A 22818-nucleotide genomic window follows, 5' to 3' on the forward strand; every position below is an offset into this window, starting at 1 on the left:
TCTTACTGGTTACTCACAGAAATCTATTCTTAGTCACATTTTGTGACAAACGTTTGTAAATTTTTTAACGGTGATACGTGGCCTTCTTTAGGGTAAACAAAATACGCCTACAAACATTACAGTCGGATCGAAAACACCAGAGTTTAATAATTTTTAATGTTCTAACTGTACAAATCATTTTCTCAAATTGTTTATAACTCAGCTTGTTGTTCGAATTTACTGATTCAACGTCATTGGCCCTAATAATATTACCGGAGATTTTTTTTGCTTGCATTTGGTTATTTTTATTCACTGCGGATTGTTTCAATAAGATCGTAGAATCTATTGTATTTTGAATCTGGCTGACTGAGCTTAGAGCGTCGTTATGGCAATTCTTGAAATCGCTGAATCCAATGCTTCTATACTAGCTTGAAGTCTGACTTTTTGGGATTCGTAGCATCGTGTTGCGTTCTTTCCACTCGCAGTGGGTTTCTTTTAACGTTCTATATATCGACGAAAAAACATTTCATGGTATGATTCGCCGTATGATTTTTTTATGTATTTTATTTTATAATCTATACTTCACGATTTATTATGTGGTTTGTTATGTATTAGATCGTATTCACACGTAAAATTGCACGACGAAATGCATCGGAATTTTGGTAAAAACGCTATGCGATTTATCAATCACAAAATGATTTTCAGTAGGATGACGTTGCATGTAAACCGTCGTTACTAATTTTGAAAAGCACCGACGATAAGACGATGTTGTCATAAAAATAGTCGCACGCCATAATGATGCGATTAAATTATTTCAAGAATATTTGAAATAATTTAGCAGCATCTATTGACACAAATAATTTTTAAGTAATTCTGAAACATCATCGATCGATCATATCATCATCATATTTATTACAATTACGCAGATATTATCCCAAAAATAAGGCTTCACTGAATGAAATGCTGTGACAGTGAATTAACATTGGAAAAGTCTTGGCTTATTTTTAAAAACAATTACAATTATACTTAACAATATAGTACAAATTTATATATCAATGGAGATTACAGATTACACTTTGAGTTGCATTATGATCTGAATAGACTTCCAAATGATAAAAATCACTACCTTCCAATTGAGCTGGTATTCGACAGATGGTAAGACAGCCAGCGCTTCAACCGGCGGAAATACTTCAACGTGGATCATCCGGGTTTCAAGGTTACATACTATCGGTAAAAGTGTACCCCAGCAGTGACAATGGGATATTCGACATTCTAAAACGCGGCGCCAGATGGCGTTCTCGACTCATTGAGGCCCAAAGCCCGGAGGGAGATAAACAAGGTAAAATCGCCTTTTGCGAATATCTCAATGATGGTTTGTAGATAAGTAGGTAATATTAAAATATCAATATCCTGATAGTATCACACCTCAATCTCAATTGGTTTTTGAGGAAAAAAATAAAACTAAAATTTATGGAGGAGGTCAAGTGCTTTTACAGATACGGAGGACAGATTTTTAGTTTAGTAAATTCATGATAAAAAAAATTGTTTCTTTGTTAATTTTTACGCTTCCATGTGATACCTTTCGAGCAAAATCAAGAAACGATTATCTTTACATTCCGTATGGATTCGTCGATAACACGCATTTTTTCCAAAATTTTCGTAAGGGTATGCCGTAGTAAAAAGAAAACAAAAAACTCTTTACCAGCAAAACTGTATTATTAGAAAAGCTTCGGCCATACTACTGCAAATTGCACTCTTCTTTTCATGTAAATAATATATTGAATTAATGCATTTATATCAGAAGTTATAAGAAAAAAATTTACAATCATTTTTTTACAATAATTCCCTTACATTTGAGGTTGTGAGAAGAATCTAATATACTGAATTATTTTGCTAGAAATTTTTCTCTGAACCACATGGTACTGTAATATCGAAATTAGAAATTAAATCTTCGATAAAAATTTATTCTTTTCCCATTTTGACTTGTGAATTAGTTAATTGCAATGTGCAGAGCAATATTCGTTTTTGACGAAATTTCATCACGGCGGATATTTTTAGGGATGATACCTGAGATCTCGAAGGGACATTTTCCCCCAAGTCTACTATAGGATTCCTATGCAAGTCGTGGTATAACATTGTTCGGATAACGACTATCATAATAATCGTGTCATCAAATAATAACGTTTTAGTAAAAATCAGCAACACAACTTATTCTAAACATTTATTTCATATTGAATATTATTCGAATATTTCAAGTTTTATTTTGTATAAATTATTTCTTTGCACTGTGTCGTACGAAACAAAAATTTACAACAAAATTTCACACTTATAAATATTTCCCTCTGAATCTTAGACATTTTCTACATCCACTTACCTGTACCCACATTGGATTGGTATTTTTTTTTTTTGCATTAAATAAGCTTGTTCCTGGAAACAATATAAAGAAAATGAGTGCCTGACCGTGTTGTAACTTTTTTCTCCACATTGGACACCAAAATTTCAATCCATAATAGTGTTTCTAAAGTATCAAAATGTAAAGTAACAAAAAAAAAGAAACGAAAAAAGTACTGTTTGCACCCAACCCGTGATTGTGATCTGTAAAATAATTTTTCAAGGAACAATTGGAAGAATGAATAACAAATCGTCTCTTGTACGGTTCATAGTATAATATTTTATGTGTCAATGTTTATCATTGATATCGATGTATAATAAATTATATTGATTTGACAATGTATTCAAAGCAAAAACATGTACGCATAAATTTAATTAGATACGTCCGTTCAAACGATACTCAGGACATGTTATAATCTCACAGATAATTTTTGTAATAATCGGATCTGCAAAACTGACATTAAATATACGTATTCTATTTCCATCTAGAATATACCACGCAGTTCCGTACGGTGAAAAGAATTAATTAAACACCTCTGAATCCACACGTGTCGCATCTGAGGCGTATCGAACTCCCATTTTTACCATTTTATTGACGATACACAACATTTCTTGATCAGCATTACAGTTCGAGTCGACAAAGAAACGGCCGACCGTCTACGGTCGTTATAAACTGTTATCACTTTACTTTTTTAGTGGTTTCATTTACTTGTTCATATATTCGCAAAGAATCTTTTATCACATTTGACCTCTGATATCTAAGCTGTAAGTTCTGTAACGGTTGCTAATTGTCGAACTGTATTAGCTTAGATGAGGTTTGAATTTCGTGTATTAGCTCAGCATCGACGATCTGTATCATTCAGAAGAAGACGTAAAATTTTTTCCGCCTAGCTTCCCGGAAAACTGTAAAATGGAATTTATTTTTACGCCACGATATAAATATGTTGAAAGTCGCAAGTAAAACGACGCGCAGCATGTCTCGGTGAGACAAGACGCCAACATTACGAATTCATCGATTTCAATTCTACGAGATTTCAGAAACAATTTCGTTTCACCCTGCGGCAAGATTGCACCTACATTGTTTACGATTCACGTTTGACTGATTACATTTTGCATATAATAAGCAATTTTTGAAATAATTTTTGCATTCATAAACAGTAAAGACTTGACATTTCTTCATTAGTTTGTAAATTTTCCCAGCTAATTGTAAGAATCGAGACTGTTCAACGCTGTCACTAATATACTTCGTCTTTCGTCAGGCTCTGCCATTAACAATGTTCTTCGAAAACCGAGGTTCTTAAAATCTTCTTAATTCCAACGTCCAATTTACCTGAATTTTCATTTTTAGTCCCCCTCGTACCGCGATTAAATTTCCCTTGGCTTATCGTCAAAGGCGCCATTGAAATGCCCTGCAGGAAATGCGCAGGTGAATGCACAACGCACTGCAGGTGCTCGTGACTCTAATGAAACATCGAGAAAATGGACACAAAGAAGACATACACACTTGGGAGTACAGAAGCATCGTTTATGTCAGCATCAAGTCTCACTTTCCGCAGTACAACGAAGTTGCAGGTGTAGAGAATGTTTGGACAAGAAGGAATATTTATTTGATCGTATGATAACTCGCCTTCGTATAAGGACGAATTTTGTTCGCCGCCATTGTTCTAATTTAATTGCTGTGCATAAAATTTACGACTGATGAGAACTGGCGTTAATTAATTATCAAATTACAAGTTCAAGTTGAAATTTGTGTATGGAATGAGGTTTTTACGATTGCACAACGCGGGCATAATTTATGCGACAGCACTTATCTAAACAAATTACCGACAGAATTGCCAATTAGTTACATGTAACAAGTAGCCAAACAATTTTCTCCCCCTGAAATCCAATATTTTACTTAAATCCTATCTCTCTGCATGAAACGTATGTTACTGATGGCGGGTATCACTCATAGCCACCCAAGCTGCTTAGATTGTTGCGTAACGGGTGAAGAAAGAGAATTTTTCGAATAACTGTAATTGCAACACACCATCTCTCAACGTTCTCAACCGACCTCTGCGACCTTCTGTTTGTATTTATTTTCACGATTTTCTTATCATCTTTTTCTGTTTTGGAAGGTTAAACTTATTCATTTTATTTTTGGCTTTTATCACTGAATCGAATATTGTACGTCAGAATTGCGTGCTGTCTGTTCCAAAAGTGACGTGACTAACAGTGAGATAGCTGGGTTAACCCTGAAAGGAAAAAAACCCCGTCGTAACCACCGAGTTTAAAATAATGTAAAATTATCAATTCTACTACAGCAATAGTTAAGACGGATTTTCCTCGTGCGATATAAAAGGCAGAAATTTGATATGAAATTGTGAGATTATTACTTCAAAGTCTGCAGGAGTTTCTATTTGGAATTCAATTGAAGCACGCGGAGTGTCCTGGACTTTATCCAAATCCAAGAGTTTGTGGCGGTATGATTGGTTTCATAACGTCGGAAATAGTCGAAGAGAGGAAAATATTGCCAGTAAAATTATTTTCCACGGTAAACTTATCGTCAGTCATTTCTACCGATGATTCCCGCTAATTAATACTCGCACAACTATACGGTTCTTGATATTCGTGAACTTGAAGGCTTTACTGTGAAACCGCCTGAACATATTTTAACCGCAAACCATTCCTTTAGAAGTTCATTTAGAAGATAAATAAATAAACAAACAATCAACGAATCGATAAATAAATTTAAAAAGCAATCATTCAGTTGAGTCTGATCATGATAGCTATGGGAAATTTTTGGATCTTGAATTGCGTGGATCGTTTTAAAGTATAACTGATCCAGATAAAGCAGTGTTACAATGAAGCTCAAACGCAGGTAAGGAAATATAAAAATTATATTGAAAGTTACGTTATGTTATATTATTTATCAGTTTCGACGATAACTGGAAAAAGTGATTTGAAAAAAACCTCGTCACATTTTTTGATCGACCGCTTAGGAAAACAAGAACCAGACGAAAAATGTTTGAGGAACGTCTAAAATGCAAGCACCGAAACCTACCGAGATATGGTTAATTACATGGCACACATGCCACTCTTCTCGTACAGTTTGAGTAACCTGCACCAAAATCTCACTAAAACTTTCCTCGTGTATCCGACCAGAGAGTAGACGGTAACATTTTACACGCGTGTCTGCGATACTGTGTCGGTTACTTCTTATCTGGTCTATTTTCGTGAAAATTGTTGCTTGAATCAACAAAAAGATTTAGTCTAGGAGGAATTAGTTTGACTGTGCAAATAATTCAGTCCATTGTATTGAAAAAAAAATTTCGATTAAGATGAATATTTGGTTTCGTGCCAACTTAAGTTTTTCGATCGCTAACGGTTATTTGTTTATTTTTTCTCATTGAAAGTAACTTTAGTCTGCAATATAGCAGGTACGTTGAATGTTTGATCTAAGGAGAAATATAATATAATTTTGACTACGTAGGAAAATTATGCAATCAGTAGCGCTTGTTTAAACCGTTAACTGGGCCTTTTGTGAGAGTTTCGAATGCCTAAACCAATTTTTTTATTTTTCTCGCAATCAGAGTTCAGATCTTATACCGGAAAAGTTAGATACATCAACGATTTCACATTTAAAAATGAGACACTTCTATGTGGAACAAACGAAGAATATTGAATTACAAAAAAAAACAATTTGATATTTGTAAAATGCACATTTGTAAAGGTTACCGCGCTGAATTCGATAAGACAATAATATTTTCTAAATGTGTCTATAATTCAAGAATCACGAATCCTAATTGAACAAAATGATTTATTATAAACAACCTTAAAGAGATGCCATTGGTGGACAATTTTTTTTTTCTTGTTTAAATGTAACAGCTGTTTTCATACACTGAGAGAAATTGTTATTTTCGCTTACCGCCCAGTCCTTAGCTATTTTCATTTTTTAGCACAATCGAAAAATATGGTACAAAATGAAAATTAGTTTTGTGGCTGTTACCAGAAAATCTAGTAACCCTTACTATTTTTTCTCATTATGATCATTCTTACTATATTTTCTTGTAACTGTTGCGAAAATTTAATGCTTGTAGAAAATTTGTGGAAAATTTATTAGCTAATAGAATGGATCATATTCATTTAGTTAATCGGAATTGCACGGAATATAAAATTAGCCACGAAATTATCGTGAACACCGCGATGTACCCGTAGTTTTTGACAAGTGGTTACGATCATTTGAAAGGAGGGACAAAATTTCTTTTTCATTGTTAAAAGATGTGGGTTTGATCAAATCGACCTCGATCAGCTTAGATTGCACCTGCGAGCCGTAGCTTTATAAGTTTATGTATCGACATATGGGATACTCCAAAAGTATACTCATATGCATCGACATCTGGATAAATTTGACTATTTCATTGCATGAATCAATGTTTGGATCTATTCCGGAAGAGCGGTTATCGATTCTACAAGCGGCGATTCCCCGTGAAGAGGTCGGATTCTTTTTCTTTACGTACGTTTCCACATTCGGCGTTACTACATGAGCAGATTGGATGTTTCGTATTTTAAAGTCTGTCTATCGGTATATAATTTGTAGAACAGCCGTATGTACAAACGAATTTGTAGAACTACGTCACGTGTAGAAATAAACTTGTGTAAACAAACTTGTAGAACAGTCACACGTAGAATAAATTTGTACAACCGTTACATGTAGAAACGAACACGTAGAACGAAAAATTGTAAAACGGTCGCATGTAGTATAATTTTGTAGAATCATCAAATGTAGGAACGAACATGTATAAAAAAAAATTTGCAGAATAGTCGTATGTAGAATAAATCTAAAGAATCGCCGCATGAAGAAACGAACACCTAAAAGCAAACTTGTAGAATTGTCGCATGCAGAATAAATGTTTAGAATATATCGCATGTAGAAACCAACCTGACAAAAAAATGCTTCTAGAACGGTCGCATGTAGAATTATTTTGTAAAATCATCATAAGGAGAATAATTTTGTAAAAATCATCACACGTAGAAACGAACATGTAGATACAAAACTTGTAGAACAGTCGCATGTAGAATTATTTTGTAGAATCCTCATATGTAGAATAATTTTTTAAAAATCATCACACGTAGAAACGAACATGTAGATACAAAACTTGTAGAACAGTCGCATGTAGAATTATTTTGTAGAATCATCATATGTAGACTAATTTTGTAAAAATAATCACACGTAGAAACGAACATGTAGATACAAAACTTGTAGAACAGTCGCATGTAGAATTATTTTGCAGAATCCTCATATGTAGAATAATTTTGTAAAAATCATCACACGTAGAAACAAACATTTAGAAAAAAAAAAAGAAAACTGTTAGAACAGTTATATATGTAGAAATGGCCAAGTAGAACCAGCGTACGTGAAACTACGGGGAGGAGTCACATGTAGAAAAATTTAGGGTTCAGACGGAATTTGCAGAATCGATTCGTGTAGAATTATCGGACCTCCCCCGTCATAAGGCTCCGATACCGTCCCCCCGAAGGAGCGAAACAGGGTTGCGGCATGACACCAACGACGACCATGCGACCGCTCTGGTGACGTCGAGCGATGTGTTCGACGGGGGAGGGGATATGCTACTCTTGGAAATCTGGCTAGCTGCTGACCGAGGACTGAGACCAGCTCTATAGCCCGTAGCACACACTCCGCGCGGTAAAGTCGTCTCGGTAGGACTCCCTGAGTTTAGTCGGCTCGTGGAAGTGGACTTGGCAGGTTCTCGTCCTCGTCGTGAGCTTTGCAGTACCTCGCCTTGTCCAGATCCAGATCCAGATCCAGATCCAGATCCAGATCGAGATCGCGATCGGCATTGGGACCCTCAAAGTTATTACACGCGTGTATAGTCAATATACATACGCGCATATATATATATATATATATATATATATATATATATATATATATATATATATGTATGAAAAGAAATATATATATATATACGCTTCGGGCAAGGGTCATTCTAATTTTCACCATAAAAATTAATTACCATGTTCGGTCGCTGTTCGGATTTTCAAATCATAACACTCAATCGAATTGCAGATACTACTTACGCTCGTTCTATCTCGGTAAACGGACTCTGTGATGTTTGTGAAATTATTCTAGTGTCTATGATGTGAATACCGTGCAGGGATTTACTTACGCGAAGGTAGGTGAAACCGATCACTACGTAGACGTAATTTTTTTCGGTAGAAAAGTTTATTTTTTCACTCATAATTTTGCTGTCAAAATTTTCTTTCTGTCTTCGCGTCTTATAATTTCACGATATCCACGTGTTGAACTCACCTACTGTAATACTCAATAATAATTTTATGGTATGCTATTTTAATTGTACTTGAAAAATTGAAGAGGTGAGCAGTCTTCGTTCTGATGAACAAAGACAATCGTTTGAAACTGGTGACTTCGGTGAAAGATACCTTTCATCTATATTCTCAATACACATCCATGTAACTATGTTATACCTTCTTCGCCGGAGATAAAAATGTTGCAAAATCACGACGGAGAGATAAAACCGTAAATCAAGTCATTCCGACTGCGAGCACATATTATAAATAATGGCAGAAGCGGTCAAATTCAAAAATTTATGTACCGCAACACGGTGTACATTATATACATACATACATAATGTATAACTTTCAAACGCGGGTAGGTTATAATTTAAGAGTGAAACGGACCAAAGATTAATATTAAATTGTAAACACGTGATACGATAGTTTTACAAAACTTCCTCTGACGTAAATACTGAATAAATTAACAGAATCCGATCGTCAAACTACTAACGCAAAACTTCAACGTAGTACTTTGCACGCAGGCAAGCTGGCATTAGAGTAATTAAAATCGTAATTGGGCTCCGTATAAATCGATGTATCGATTAGCCAGCGAGTGTTTCACGATCTCTTTCCGTCTTACATAACGCCGAACACCTGTAATATCAAAGCTGCACCAGAGCCAGACCGAACCAGACCATATATACTCACGTTACACACATTACAGAAGCCATCCCACGTATCTACGGAAACTGACAAAATTGACTAATGAAAAAAATTAAATAGACGAAAAATTTTATCAATACCGGTCACTTCCCCGCCTGTCGAAGACTCATTACATATTTGACTTCGGAATTTTTCGCGACGCTGTTAGTTTCGGCTCAATAAATCCGCACGTTTATTCCGAGCTCGAAAACGTTAAATCTTTGCATAAAACTAATCTTCCGCCGCTAATCGTATGCATCGGAAATATCGAACGATAATCGACGAACTTGCCATCTCGATTTGTCCAGTTAGACACATAGTTAGACATTAAAAATCCGGACTAACTGAACTTGTGACTCCCCGTCTTGTGTTTTAATTTCACTAGTGCAATGTAAATTTGTGTATATTATGCGTATATGTATCCTTCAAGTTATGAATTTTAGCAAAGTCAATCCTACTGCGATTGAGTTCATCGTTCAATTCCTTCGAAATCAATTATCTCGAGCGATGAAAATTTCTTGGGGTGGCTACACAAGTAGCGACGACGTCACGCAGCGTAGTCAATCAGAAGCGAGGGTTCGATCGATCAGCGTTACAAAGTCCCTATCACGGTAAAGCAAAACACGGCTTCCTATTGGCGGTGGGTCGTGACGTCACGGCCGTAATTCAAGCGCGGCGTGAAAATTCTGATGGTAGTATCAGGGTCGGAATTATTGACGGGGTGAAGAACGCAGGGTGATATTATCTAACCTCTGATCACTCGGCGCGTAGTTTATATCCGCTTATAGATATTTATACGATATTGTGTATCGAACTGTTGGTTAAGTTGTAACATGTATTTCTGGAATAATTTCAACACGCCGCGGTAAAATGGTCACGTCCACGTGCAAAGTGTTCCTGTAAAATATGAGTAAACCTACGCGTCAAACGGACCACCAACAAGACTACGAACGACACGCACGTTAGCCTGGCAAAGTTATAACTACCTAGCTTCTGCTATCCATCCGCAAGGCCTTGCCGAGAGTATATCATAGATATAGGCATAATGTCGAAGTGAGAAACGCGAATTGAATATCAATTATTGTTCTTCGCGGCAGACGTGCAACGTGTTACCATTATGAAATATGCCTCCGTTTGGGGGGGAAAAGTATGTCTTCCGAAAGAGAAGAAAAGAAAGAAAAAAAAAAAAAAAAAAGAGGCACATATTTATTTTTGTTTGCGTATAATGATAAACAGTTCGGCGACGAGTCGTCTCGAGTCATTGTGCTCGGACAATCGCCATATCTTCCGAGTTCTCGTGCGAAGAAAGGCATTGTTTCCATGATGTATATGAGAATTTGCATGATTTTCACGCGAGGTGATGCGGGGATCGTTTTGGAATGGAGCTGAACAAATTTCGATCAGCACGTGCCAGTTTCCAAGACGTCAAGGTCGATTTGATCCCGCTCCCTGTCTCATTTTCTCTCTTCAAATCAATCTTCGAAAATTCTCGTTTCTTCTGACAGTCTCGAACCGTAATCGAAGCAGAAATAACACTCGACAGCCCCGATCGACCCACTTTAGATATAGATTGCGCTTCAAAGTTCAATGGCACCCGATGTGTGAGACCGTAAATGGGTTAATCACCGTCGGTTATTCCGGTTCCGGCTGTTCCAATTATTATCACAGTGAAAAACGGAAGTTATATTAGATTCATTCTCTCGCAAGTATCTCGAATTCTACCGACTAACATTTATCGATTTTGATCGAGGAGAATTTTAAGTCTTTGCGAGGCGTTCGAGACGCGATCGAAGACGTATAAATGGAAGAGAACGAGGATCGAATAAACAAAAATACTCATTGAACGAAGTAGGAATTGTTGGGCACGCTACGTAACACGCCTAAAAACAGCTTAATATTTAACTCGTACACGGAAGGCGTTAACAGCCAGTTATACGTTACGTTGAACGATTGTGTCCGCACGTTGATGTGTCATAGCAGCCGCATATAATGTAATATAATGTAGTACACGAGTATTTCGTAATATTTTAATACATGTTCACCATTCATATATAATATTACACAAACTAAACATCGTGAAAATTTTATTCGTGGTCGTATCTCGAGAGAGAGAGAGAGGGAGGGTGATAAGACGATCGACAGATAAATAGCGAGACTTGTGTTCGGCGTATATATATAGATATACATGAACTGAAAACATGCGAAGTGATGAATATATTACGCACAGAGTAAAACAACGCTAGCAGTTTAGTATCGGGATGCATAGGTCACGGTTACTAGTTAGACAAATCGCGTCTATCTCTCTCGCGGCGAGGATGATTCTGACGCTTGATTATTATACTCTCACTCTCGCTGTCGAGAGCCGATGGATTATTTATGTTCCAATGTGATGCGTGGATATATATATATTAGACTGGGCCAAAAAAAAACGAAGAATTTTTTCTCTTAATGGTACTGTAAAAACGATGTTCATGACGACAAATAAAAATTATCCTGAAAGTTTGAGCCCTTAATATTAATATTAAGTGGTGTATCGTTACAGCTATTGATTTTTTAACAGTTACCGCATTTTTTTTACCCAAAATCCGTCAATTATCAATCTGAAAAATTTTATCAATTCATATTTTTGAAGGAAATTAAATTTCCTACAAAAAAGCTCTCTTACTAAATTGACGTAGATCGAGCCGTTTCCTTGCAATCGTGCCTTAAACATTGATTTGTTTTTTCAAATTTTTGTTTGAATTTTTGATTTTTGTAATTACCAGAAAAATCAATATTTTCATAGATCAAACCATTATTTTTGTGGGAAATTTGATGCTCTACAAAAAAGGTCTCTTAACATTTTTCATGAAATTCACTCGTTTAAAAGTTATTCGACATTGAAATTACTTTTGAATACAATTTCAATATATATATACAAGTCTGCGCTGCAACCGTTTTATACTTGCAAAATATCGGATAAATAGATGCAAGAAAAAAAAATAACGACGAGGACGCTCTACATTTTTCAGCTTGTCCGTTTGAATTCGTGAAGAGTCAAGTCGATCTGGCATTAACATTCGTCCCGGAAATTCTATTTTCTACCCTCAAATTCAACGATCATAACAGTAAATCGTTTTTCGGCTCGAAGATTTTTTATGCCAAATAAATGGGAAAAACTAGAGATTGTGTAATTTGACTTATTGTCTGATTACCATAAAACGTATTGAACTGGCTTACTTCTAGCGAAGTAAAATAATTACACGATTAAATTTCGTCAACGTTCGCAACCTTGAAATTCATAATTACACATCATTCGGCTTCGATTTTAAAATCACTAGATGCGACTATTTTTAAACCTGCGGAGACTCGATTCGACCATAGAGTACATAATTCCTATAGCGTTAAGTACTCGAGAAATTTTCACGTGTGAAAATTGATACAATATCGGAACATGGAAAAAGAAAGAATCGAGCGATAGAATTTTTCCGGCACAATATGTATTGGGGATTAACAATAAGCTGCTCCAAAAATGCTGAACAAGCATAATACGTTTCATTCAGATCCAATTTGTGCCTTGTGATACGTGGAGTATAACGTAACATAATAAAATACAAAAAGAAATTAAATCGTGCGGAAAACCTACATGTATATTATTTTTATCCGGATATCTGCAAGAACCATTTTTACTTTTCAATGTTGTTTACTCTCACGAATCCGAATAACTGAAATATTTTTGCCCAATCCTTACAGTTACACAGAACTTGACAAAGAATCTGATAGTTATTTCGCATGCCAACATTCTGATAAAGTATAACAGCGAAATACAATACAACAGTTAAAACATCGAATACACGATCTTACATGTGATTCCGTGAACGTTAACAGGTGCGAATATGTATACTAGGGTGGTCCTTATATGGGTTCGACAAAAAACTCACGATGGAGCGCGTCAAATCGGTTCCAAATATTGAAAAAAAAAATCCCTAATTTTTTCAGATTATTATTTCGTTCCCCTAGTCTCCCTGTTTAAGCGGGAAGTTTCAAACTGTTCAAAAACATTGTCATTCGCTATATTTTGTACTGAATTTTATTTCAAGGTTATTCGTAGAAAAAAAATCCGTATTCTGAAATATTCAATGATATTGTACTTCTTTCAGATAAAAAAAAAAAAAAAAAAAAATCGTCAATGGTGTATTCCATTAGAAACGTGTGCTACGGTATTTTTTTTTTTTTTTTCAAGATGACAAATGATTAGATTACGTAAAAATAATAATCCCAATATTTGCATGTCATCGACTGTGATATTACGTAGTGTTGATATGTGGGTATTCCATTACAGTACCGACTAAATGAATGTTAGTGTTTCGTTTCAATTTTTTTTCCAGATTATATCTGACTGACAAGAAAGATATGTGTTTTTTTTTCACTGAAAAGAAGATGAATCTCACTAAATATTCGAGATTATAAATTTTTTCCGCCTACGAATAACCTTGGAATGAAATTCAGTACAAAATATAGCGAAGGAGCGTAGTTTTGAATAATTTGAAACTTCCCGCTTAAATAGGGAGACTAAGGGAATGAAACAAAAAATTGAAATAATTAAGGTACATTTTTCAACATTTGGAACTGATTTAACAGGCTCCGTCTTGAATTGTTTTTTTTTTTAGCCTGCGTAAGAACCACCCTAAAATTATATACATGGATTATCGCGAGTAACAAGGGGAAAAAGGAAATTTAAAATGAGCACTGAAAACCTGCGGTACCGAATTATACACACATTCGTGTGTATAAATGTCTGGGCGTAAAACGATAAACGTGTACTCTAAAGCGGATTCAAATAATTATAATGTATGTTAATTTTGTCGTTAATTGACTCCAAATGTTTGATTATACATATAGGGTGTCCGTAAAATGTCTCTTCTTTTATATTTTCATACGATTTCAAAATCTGACACGAATACTTCAGGTATTATGCTCATCAGGCTTTGTCTTTATAATGTCAAGGATGATTTCTTCTTTTTTTTTTTTTTTTTGCATATTTCTCAACGGTTTTACTTCTGTCGGCGAACCTTCCGACAGATACACCCAAAATTTAAAACATTCTGCGATTTTTTGACACAGTTTCAACTTCAATCCGAAACTAGAGCTTTGACAACTATCGAAGAGATTGGCAAAAATTCGTAAAAAATCGATTAAATCGTATCAAAGTTGTTTTAATTTTTTGCTTTAGAGACTGGCTTGAGGATTCTTTTTGTGTGGACTCCAACCTTGAAAAAAAAAAATGTGAGGAGCGAGATGACAAATATCTCATAACGTTTTGAATAAATCTGTATTTTTTGCCTCAAGGGTCAAATTTCTATTGTCCAGATAATTTCCCACGGGGGTTTTTCATGCTAGCGCAACTAATATCGTTGACTTTGTAACCTGATAAACATTACATTTGTCACAGTTACTAAAAAATTCTGTTCCAAAATGGCTGGTTATCGGTACAATAACGATTTAAATATCGTACAAGTTACCAGAAAATATCTTAAAAATAACTATTTCGTGTAATTATAGTTATCACTGATAAATTTTATGGCCAATGGACAATTAAATCAGTAAGATTATTAGACTATAAAATTATTTCGATCAAACAGGGCCTCGAAATCAAATTATCGCAATCCGGTTACAAGAAAATACAGTACAAATAACCGCAATGAAAAACAACAGTTTAAAAAAATGTTTAAAAATTCTCTAATCACAGCTATAAAATTAATTTTCATTTCTTACTTAGATACAGATTTTTCGGCAATGATAGTAAATGAAAACTAGTTGATAAAAGATTTCTCTCGGGGCAGGAAAGTTCGTTGGCGTTCACCTTGACAAGCAATGCACACACACAGGTAACTAACTATGTACTATGTGTGTAAACAACAGTGGGTGTTGTAAGAGAGAGAGAGAGAGAAAGGCGGTGTAAAATGTGTACTCTACACTCAACTACTACATTATACACACTGTGCCGTGTAGAATTGAATCAGCCGATTTTCGCGCTTTGGTTCTGCGAACGAAAGATAGTGAGAGAGAGATAGAGAGAGAGAGACCATTGATATCGCTATGTTATGTCACGAAAATTAACATATTATTATAAGATAACTTTGGGGCTCTAGGTTATACGTTACTTGTTACATACACTTTATACTGTTAGTCAGTCAGTCCGTCGTTCGGTCGGTTAGCCGAAACCTCATCCGTGGGTTTTTGTATTTGGTGCTTCTTTTTATTCTTCGTTACAATTTTTCCACCACTGAAGATTCTACCATTCAATTTCTCCTCATGTTCAAAAGGTTTTTATCAGTCAGTCCGTCTTTTGGGGTACGGTTCGCCGAAATCTCATAAACGGAATAGAAAAATCTGTTTGCTGTGTCGTTTTTTTTTTTTTTTTTTTTTTTGGAAAAAAAACTTTTCCAACATATTTATATTTACTCGCTGCTGGAGTTTTGTGAAATTTTTTTGCATCAATTTATTATTTCAAAGTGTAAAGCTAATTTTTGCAGTTTCGAGTGAAGTGCAGTGATTTTTTTTTTCAGCAGAAGCTTCTCTTTCTTTCCGTTTCTTTATTCTATTCCCATAGCCGCTATTGCCAAATTGATAGCCATTAAGAGACGACGAATATAAAGTATAAGAACCAGTTGAGTCGACGCCGAAAGTGACGGGCAAATATTTATAACGACAAGCTTTTCAGGCAAAATCACACGTTTTGTCCGTTATACATGTATCTCGTGAACGTGTGAAAATTTCTTCTGTATTGTGCCCAATTTTTTACCCCTCTCTTCCTACAGTCATCTCGTATCGTATTTCGTTTTTCACCGCTCTAGAGAAGATTTATTATTCTCTCTTGCCTAAGTTCAACACGTCTTGCAAGTATACAGTCACTGGGTTTATCACGCGTCGGCATGAGAACGAATTTTAAAAAGACGTCGGCTTATAGGCAACCTCCATTATTTCACCGCGATTCCAATGTCACGTGCGCAACACACGGTATAAGTCACCGACTGAGGATTAAAATAGACCAACTGGCTGTGCTAATCTAAGATTCTTAGCGCTGCGTGATGATCGTCCGTGTTTTGACAGGGGATTCAGCGTAGGGAAATTCCACATTCGAGGTGATGGAGAATCCTTTTTTTTGTTTTTTTTTTTACACTTCCAAACCAGTTAGAGTTGAAAAAAATTATAGTTACCGGTTTACCTTCCATGGCGAAAAACTTTTGTCCAATTTTCGCCAACTTTGCACAAATACTTGAATAAAGTCAATCGGCAATTAGAGTTATAAGTTGACTATATTTAGTTGATTGACTTGTTTTTTTTTACTGCCAACTTCGACAATTGATGTTGACATAGATCGAGATTTTCTCAAGTCAACCGTATCGTTTAATGAATAAACCCCAGACTCTGCATTTTTATTCGTTCTTTAAAAACGTCCTTCGTCTTATCATATGATTTTTTACGCACAACTCAATTCGCAGGCTAATTATGTAAAAGAATGTGTTCTCAACGACTAGTTTATCGCTCACCGCTTGCCGTCCAGCGGGCTAAACAACAACGGCAAAACAAGGACGCAAGCTGATTTACTTCTTTTCGTCCTGCTATCATATCAAGTTTTATATTGTCGTTGCTTCGAGCAAATCAAATTCCCCGTATGATTGACAATTGTAGCAGCGAATACGGCATGAAATCACGTTGCAAAAAATTCCCACTTTATCAAACTGAAAAAATTCGATACACCGAAGAAACAAATTCAATGTCGGAATAACCAAAAAATATCGCATTTTCGACCACAATCACAGTTGCGTAGTAAATTGTTCCACATTTTCTGGTACTAGCAATAACATTCTAAGGCTTTTGTAACAATAAAAAGAAAAGAAAATTTTTCTCGAAATAGTTTTTTTCTTTTATTTTTGTCTGATCTATACTTTATTATTATCTATTACTTTATTAAACACGAACTAATCATCAACGAATGTAGTAAGCAAGAATTCTGACGGCTGAATAAATCATTCGTACGGTGCGATTACTCCTCACGAAGCTAATTACATTAACGTATTTATTTATTTATAGTATATTTAGCGAGCATCCGAGACCCAAGCGTGTCTCTTTTATCGATACTGGGGATATTTATTATTACATCTTTTTCCGCGCACTGAGAACGTTACGTGCGCGAACGTCTGCGGGCGAGAAGATGGTGTTTAAAAACAAACGGCGAGTTTTCCTATTTCAAGGGCATCGATGCTATTAGCTATGCACGTTTACCGCGAACGCGAAACATTCCATGGACGATAAATCGACGATTCGCGTCAGTGTGATAGGTATTACACATAAACGTGTGCAGGCTTCCATTCTCATTGCTCATCTTGTCGTACGACACAATCTCGGGTCAAAGCGAGAGGCGATTTCGGAGGCGCCACAGTTTCGTCTTCAAAAATATAAAAGAAGCAAAATAAAGAGGAGAGTAAAAAAAAAAAAAAAAAATACAACAACTGTCCTCACAATATTAATATTAATTGCATTAAAGATATTATTAATTGGGAATAATTTGTGATTACGCAGACTGTTTCATTGCACGTATTATACGTATACATGTGTGCAATCTGCTTGTCAGGTTGAATGATTATAACTGGCTTGTACGTTGACGAATGACCGTTTAATTTTAATTAAATTTAATTAAGGTTGATAATTTCTCGGAAAAAGCGTAATCGTATGGGGCCGGTTATTGTGATTGAAACTGCACGTTTCTGACTGGATTATTACAGGATTTATGAGAATGAGACGTAATTGAAAAACAAAATTGTTTGTATTCTCAAATCGGAAGTATTACCTCTAACGTAACGAACAAAAGGTCACTTTCGATTGGAAAATTATGTATCTTTATTCCCCCATTCCTATTCATCGTACTTGTTTTTCTACGTGTCATGGGCCTTATGCACGTTTGCGTGAATATAGATGTAAAGTCTGTCCGTCAGGTTAGGCTAGATTTAAACCGTAATCGACAAGTGAGGCGATAGATTTGGCGACCCTAACCTACTATGAGCCGCGGCACGAAATATAATGACGTCAATGCATTATTCTGCGGATATAGAGTTTTGCTTTTCTTTTTTTCCTCACACAATAGTGTACGGTAATTATAAGGTTGGATAATAAAATTCAGTTGTACACAATGTGTGTCTAATATACAGGAATCTTACGCAATGTGATGTTTAAACAAAAGAACGCTCGATGAACGTCTACAACCGAAAGAAAGAAGTAAAACAAAAATATTAACGCATAATATCGTATAATGGAAATGTATACCGGGAGAATCTCTTGAAACTTGAAAATGAACCGCGCATGCGCCAAATAATTCAATCTCATTCGTCGACGAAATCTTCCCGCAGCGATATTTTTGTCTGCGATGCAGGCGGGCCAACGTATGCAAAATGTTTAGGCACGTTTGAATTTTTAAAGAGCATGAGCTTCAAGTTTCGACCGTTTTTTGAAGAATCAACTTCCCGGCACAATAACAAATGCTTCCGAAACCTTTCCACGTCAATAGCTCAATTATTTGAGATTCTAACCTCGAAAATTCGTGTCAACTACATCGCCGCCAGAAACAGAGTTTGACAGCTGAAATTCGGGATTTCCAGCCTGCACGAACAGCCCATAAAATTGGTGCATGCGCAGTTGATTTTCAAGATCAGATTATGATTCGACTCTTGGAAATTTCGCATGTAATTGTTGTTTTTTTTTTTTCTTTTAATTCGGCCCATTGATTAAAATCCAAAACCAAAATGTTATTGCTTGCAAAGGTTTACTTTTTGAGTTATGATTGACCAGAATTTCAATATCCCATTTTCTCCAAAAGAAATGTATTTCCACGTTTTATGAGATATATGGTACTCTACCTTCTCTCTTAAAACGTCATTAAAATAAGCTGATTTTCAATTTTTCCGTCTGAATATGTTATTTATAAGACTCCAATTCGATCTTGGAATGTATAGCTAAGCCTGTATTCTTTCAAGACGCATTGTCAAATCTATAACGCGAAATATGCGTAACTGACGAGATATTTCACAACGAACGTTGAAAATTTACAGCTGTCTAAGTTGTACCTATTCTTATCTCGAACGCTTGAAAAATCATTTAAAACGTTTTTACATCACAAGGAATGCGTTCTTCAGCAGGGAAGTTGTTCAGCAATCTTTGGTATGAAAACGTCAAATATTTCTTTATCGACGTTACTGCGTTATAATTTAGATAATTCATGAGTGTAATTTTTTAAATATACCGGAAAAAAAAAACGGTAAAATTCAGCAGATTAAGCGTGTAATTGCACGAGCCTTGCTATATTTTCGTGCAGGCTGGCCACCTCAAGCTTCAACCGTCAAACGCGGCTCACGGAGGTTATGTTGGCGATAGGATTTTTTTGCTGTCAAATTGATCGCAAATAGTTTATATTGAGATTTAGGCTAGTTTGGCAAGCTTTCATTGTCGCCTGACTCACGACTGATCAGAGTCATGATAACCACCTAGTTTTAATTCACCAATTGACGTGGGAAAATTTGACATCCCATGCCCCGTTTCGCGTAAATTGGCTGCCCTGCCTTGCAGACAAAAATACTACCGCGGTGCGATTTCGTCGATCAATAGAGCTCGGTTATTTTTTGCACGCGCAGTTGGGCACTTAGTCTGTTAGAATTTGCCGCTTACTCTCAGTAACTTTTTCGTCACAAATCATTATTTCAAACATAGAAGTATCGCAGGTGTGGAAGCTTTTCCTTTCCCGATACGTGATGCATCGATTATACTCGACGGTGACAAATATCTCGCAACGGCTAACTTTACGTCGATGTTTCTTTGGAACGATGCCAACGAGCCAGATTTCCCCTCTCTTTATCTATAACCTATCTTCTTCTAATTATCTCTCTCTGGCCTTGAATTCGCTACGACTTCAGGATTATTCGATACTATTTTTGGCGTCAGTCCGATACATTTACTACACGTATGATAACTGCCAACTCCGATCTCCGTTCCCGGTCATCTCTCCGACTTATCGCGGTATTATTTTTACATTCCTAATATGCCTCAAATTACGTTTTCATTGTTCCCGTCCGGTGGGCGGGCGATTTTTATTCTTATTCGAAGCCTAATACTCTCTTCGTGACGCGAGGATCCTTCGCCGCAAGAATACCACTCAATTCTTCTTCCTCCTTTCTCTTTCGGCTGGAAGAGTTTTCCCGCCAAATCGAATCTCGGCCTCCGCGCGCAACGCGCCAAAGTCTGCATAAGGCGCGTCGACTTTGCCCTCGTTCCTAAAGTCATCGCGGCGGGTCCACGCTGACCGTGACTTGTCACACAGTGTTCCGTTCGCCGTGGGGCAAACGCCGCGTTCGCGGAGAACGATCGGTACAAGTGCCGGGAAGGAACGAGGCAGTCATCGCACTCCGTATACCTAACTGACTGTAAGGTTTCACCGCTTGACAATGACGCGGAGGTTCCAAGGGAGAGAATAAGTTGACCTAGACCACGGACGCCACGCGAGGTCACTAGCCTTTCCTGATGCTGATATTACACCATTCGCAGCCGAGACACGGTTATTGGATCGACTATACTTAGTGCAATACTTTTTCGTACCGTGACTGATTTTAAAAATACCCTCCTTCCCGCCCTTTTTTCGTTTCACCTTTAATTACGATTTTGATTTCCACAAACTGCAACGCGACCAATAATACTCAGAATATATAGTATGAAGACATAAACTTTTTACTAATCCTCAGAGAATAGTGAGACTTGAAAAAACTTGACTTCCTTTGAAAACAAAAATCTACGTAAATTTCGATCCGATCATGAAAAAGAATTGGAAAAAAGTGTACTTTATTTTTTGCTACTCGGAAAAAATTAATGTATTTAATTGGATGGTCAGGTCAGACTAACAATAAAATTTGGATGAAATAAGATCTATTTTTTTGGTTATAGTTTGAAAATATAATATTCATCAACCGACTTTAAAAAAAACTGACCTAATTCAACGTAAAGACTCGAGAAAAAATGAAACTCGAGCAGAGTTTGACATTGTCTACTACAGGTCTGGAATACACCTACCACAAGGTACATAATTTAATCATCTATTCTTAGTGTCTTCCGGTCGTTGGAAACCCGTTTCAATGATTGGAAAGAGAAATATAATTAAGCCGAAAAATGAAAAATGGGTGAACAAAAACAAGCACTTATTGGCTATAATTTTCAACCAAATCGAAGCCACAAACAAATTGCGATACTTTTCAATACAGTTATATTTAATATTAATGACGAATGGTTTCGTTTCTTTTTAAACAATCTCAGGAATGCTAATTTATTTTTAATATGACGATTGTCTTTCAATCATGACCTAAAGTTTCTCACGAAATAATGAATATACGTTTGCCTGAGATGGTTAAAACACGACACTGATTAGTTCATACGGATGTCTAGATATAAGGCGTCTATCTCCGGTATATTGTCACTGTTGACAAAGACAATTATTACCGTCCTACGGGACGTAATTATAATACTAGCCGTAGGTAAAGGTGAATGTACATTGTGAATGTTGCCTAATTGCTTTATACCAAATAAAGAAAATCTCGCAAGTAACAACGACGTAAGTTACGCCGCCTACGGATTTCCCAGCAAATTACTCTCAGAATATTTATTTTATTGACCTCGCAAAGAATATCGTGGCGTAAAATTACAGCCGTGAATAATGTAACTCTTATCAGTACGCGATTATATAATACGGTGATTATGCTGCCGCACAGTACGAAAATATGGTCAGGGTTACTACGACTGCGTGTGGATTGTACGAAGTTACCGCAATAAAAAATTATTCAAGGTCCCCGAGGAGACAATATTGGTTTACCGCAGTTTTATACAATTGAGCTGACAACGTATATCTGATCTAGAAAGGCATACAGATATCTCCATAGCCGATTGGATTTGTTTCGACCGTTTTAAAATTCGCTCGATTGGAATCCGAAGTGTGAACTCAAAATTAGCCGACGGATTTTCGGGGCATGACGCGAACCAAACGCTTTCGAGACGGAACACATGCGACTTTTTATCGTAGCCGATGTTGTAATGATTCCAACGAGCCCTGGCCGATCAATTTTCGACCAAGGAGTCGTGAGATATAACAGTTTGAGTCTCTGGAGACGAAACGTGGGCGCGAGTAGCTAGAATAGCTGCCGTGGCACTCGCGCGACTAGCGCTATCCCTGCGAAGAAACTTGCGATATCTCGAGATCCGCTTGTCTAATATTAGCGAGTCGTAGCTCGATGGATTTCTCTCGACGGCGGCTACATCGTGGATCAGAAAAAGATGTAGATTTTCGCCGAAAAAAAATTGACTCTTTCTGTTCTATCGCAAAAAACTCTTCAATCATTTCGCTTTCCCCGACACTGGTCTGTTCGGGTATAGAAAATC

At 36.4% G+C, this 22818-nt stretch overlaps 1 protein-coding gene across 3 annotated transcripts in view; it reads left to right on the forward strand.

Annotated features, from left to right (window-relative positions):
• Positions 1 to 8044: 8044 nt before the first annotated feature.
• The window catches only part of LOC124300141 (A disintegrin and metalloproteinase with thrombospondin motifs 9-like), a 180027-nt gene continuing 165253 nt past the window's right edge, over positions 8045 to 22818 (forward strand). For 2 of the 3 annotated variants that reach the window (XM_046753840.1, XM_046753842.1), the window contains exon 1: positions 8045 to 8546. The gene's annotated coding sequence lies outside the window, so the exon portion shown is untranslated. The remainder of the gene's footprint in view (positions 8547 to 22818) is intronic. The other variant, XM_046753841.1, reaches the window with a different exon arrangement.

This window comes from Neodiprion virginianus, chromosome 3, assembly GCF_021901495.1.
Source record: "Neodiprion virginianus isolate iyNeoVirg1 chromosome 3, iyNeoVirg1.1, whole genome shotgun sequence".
Classification (NCBI taxonomy): domain Eukaryota; kingdom Metazoa; phylum Arthropoda; class Insecta; order Hymenoptera; family Diprionidae; genus Neodiprion; species Neodiprion virginianus.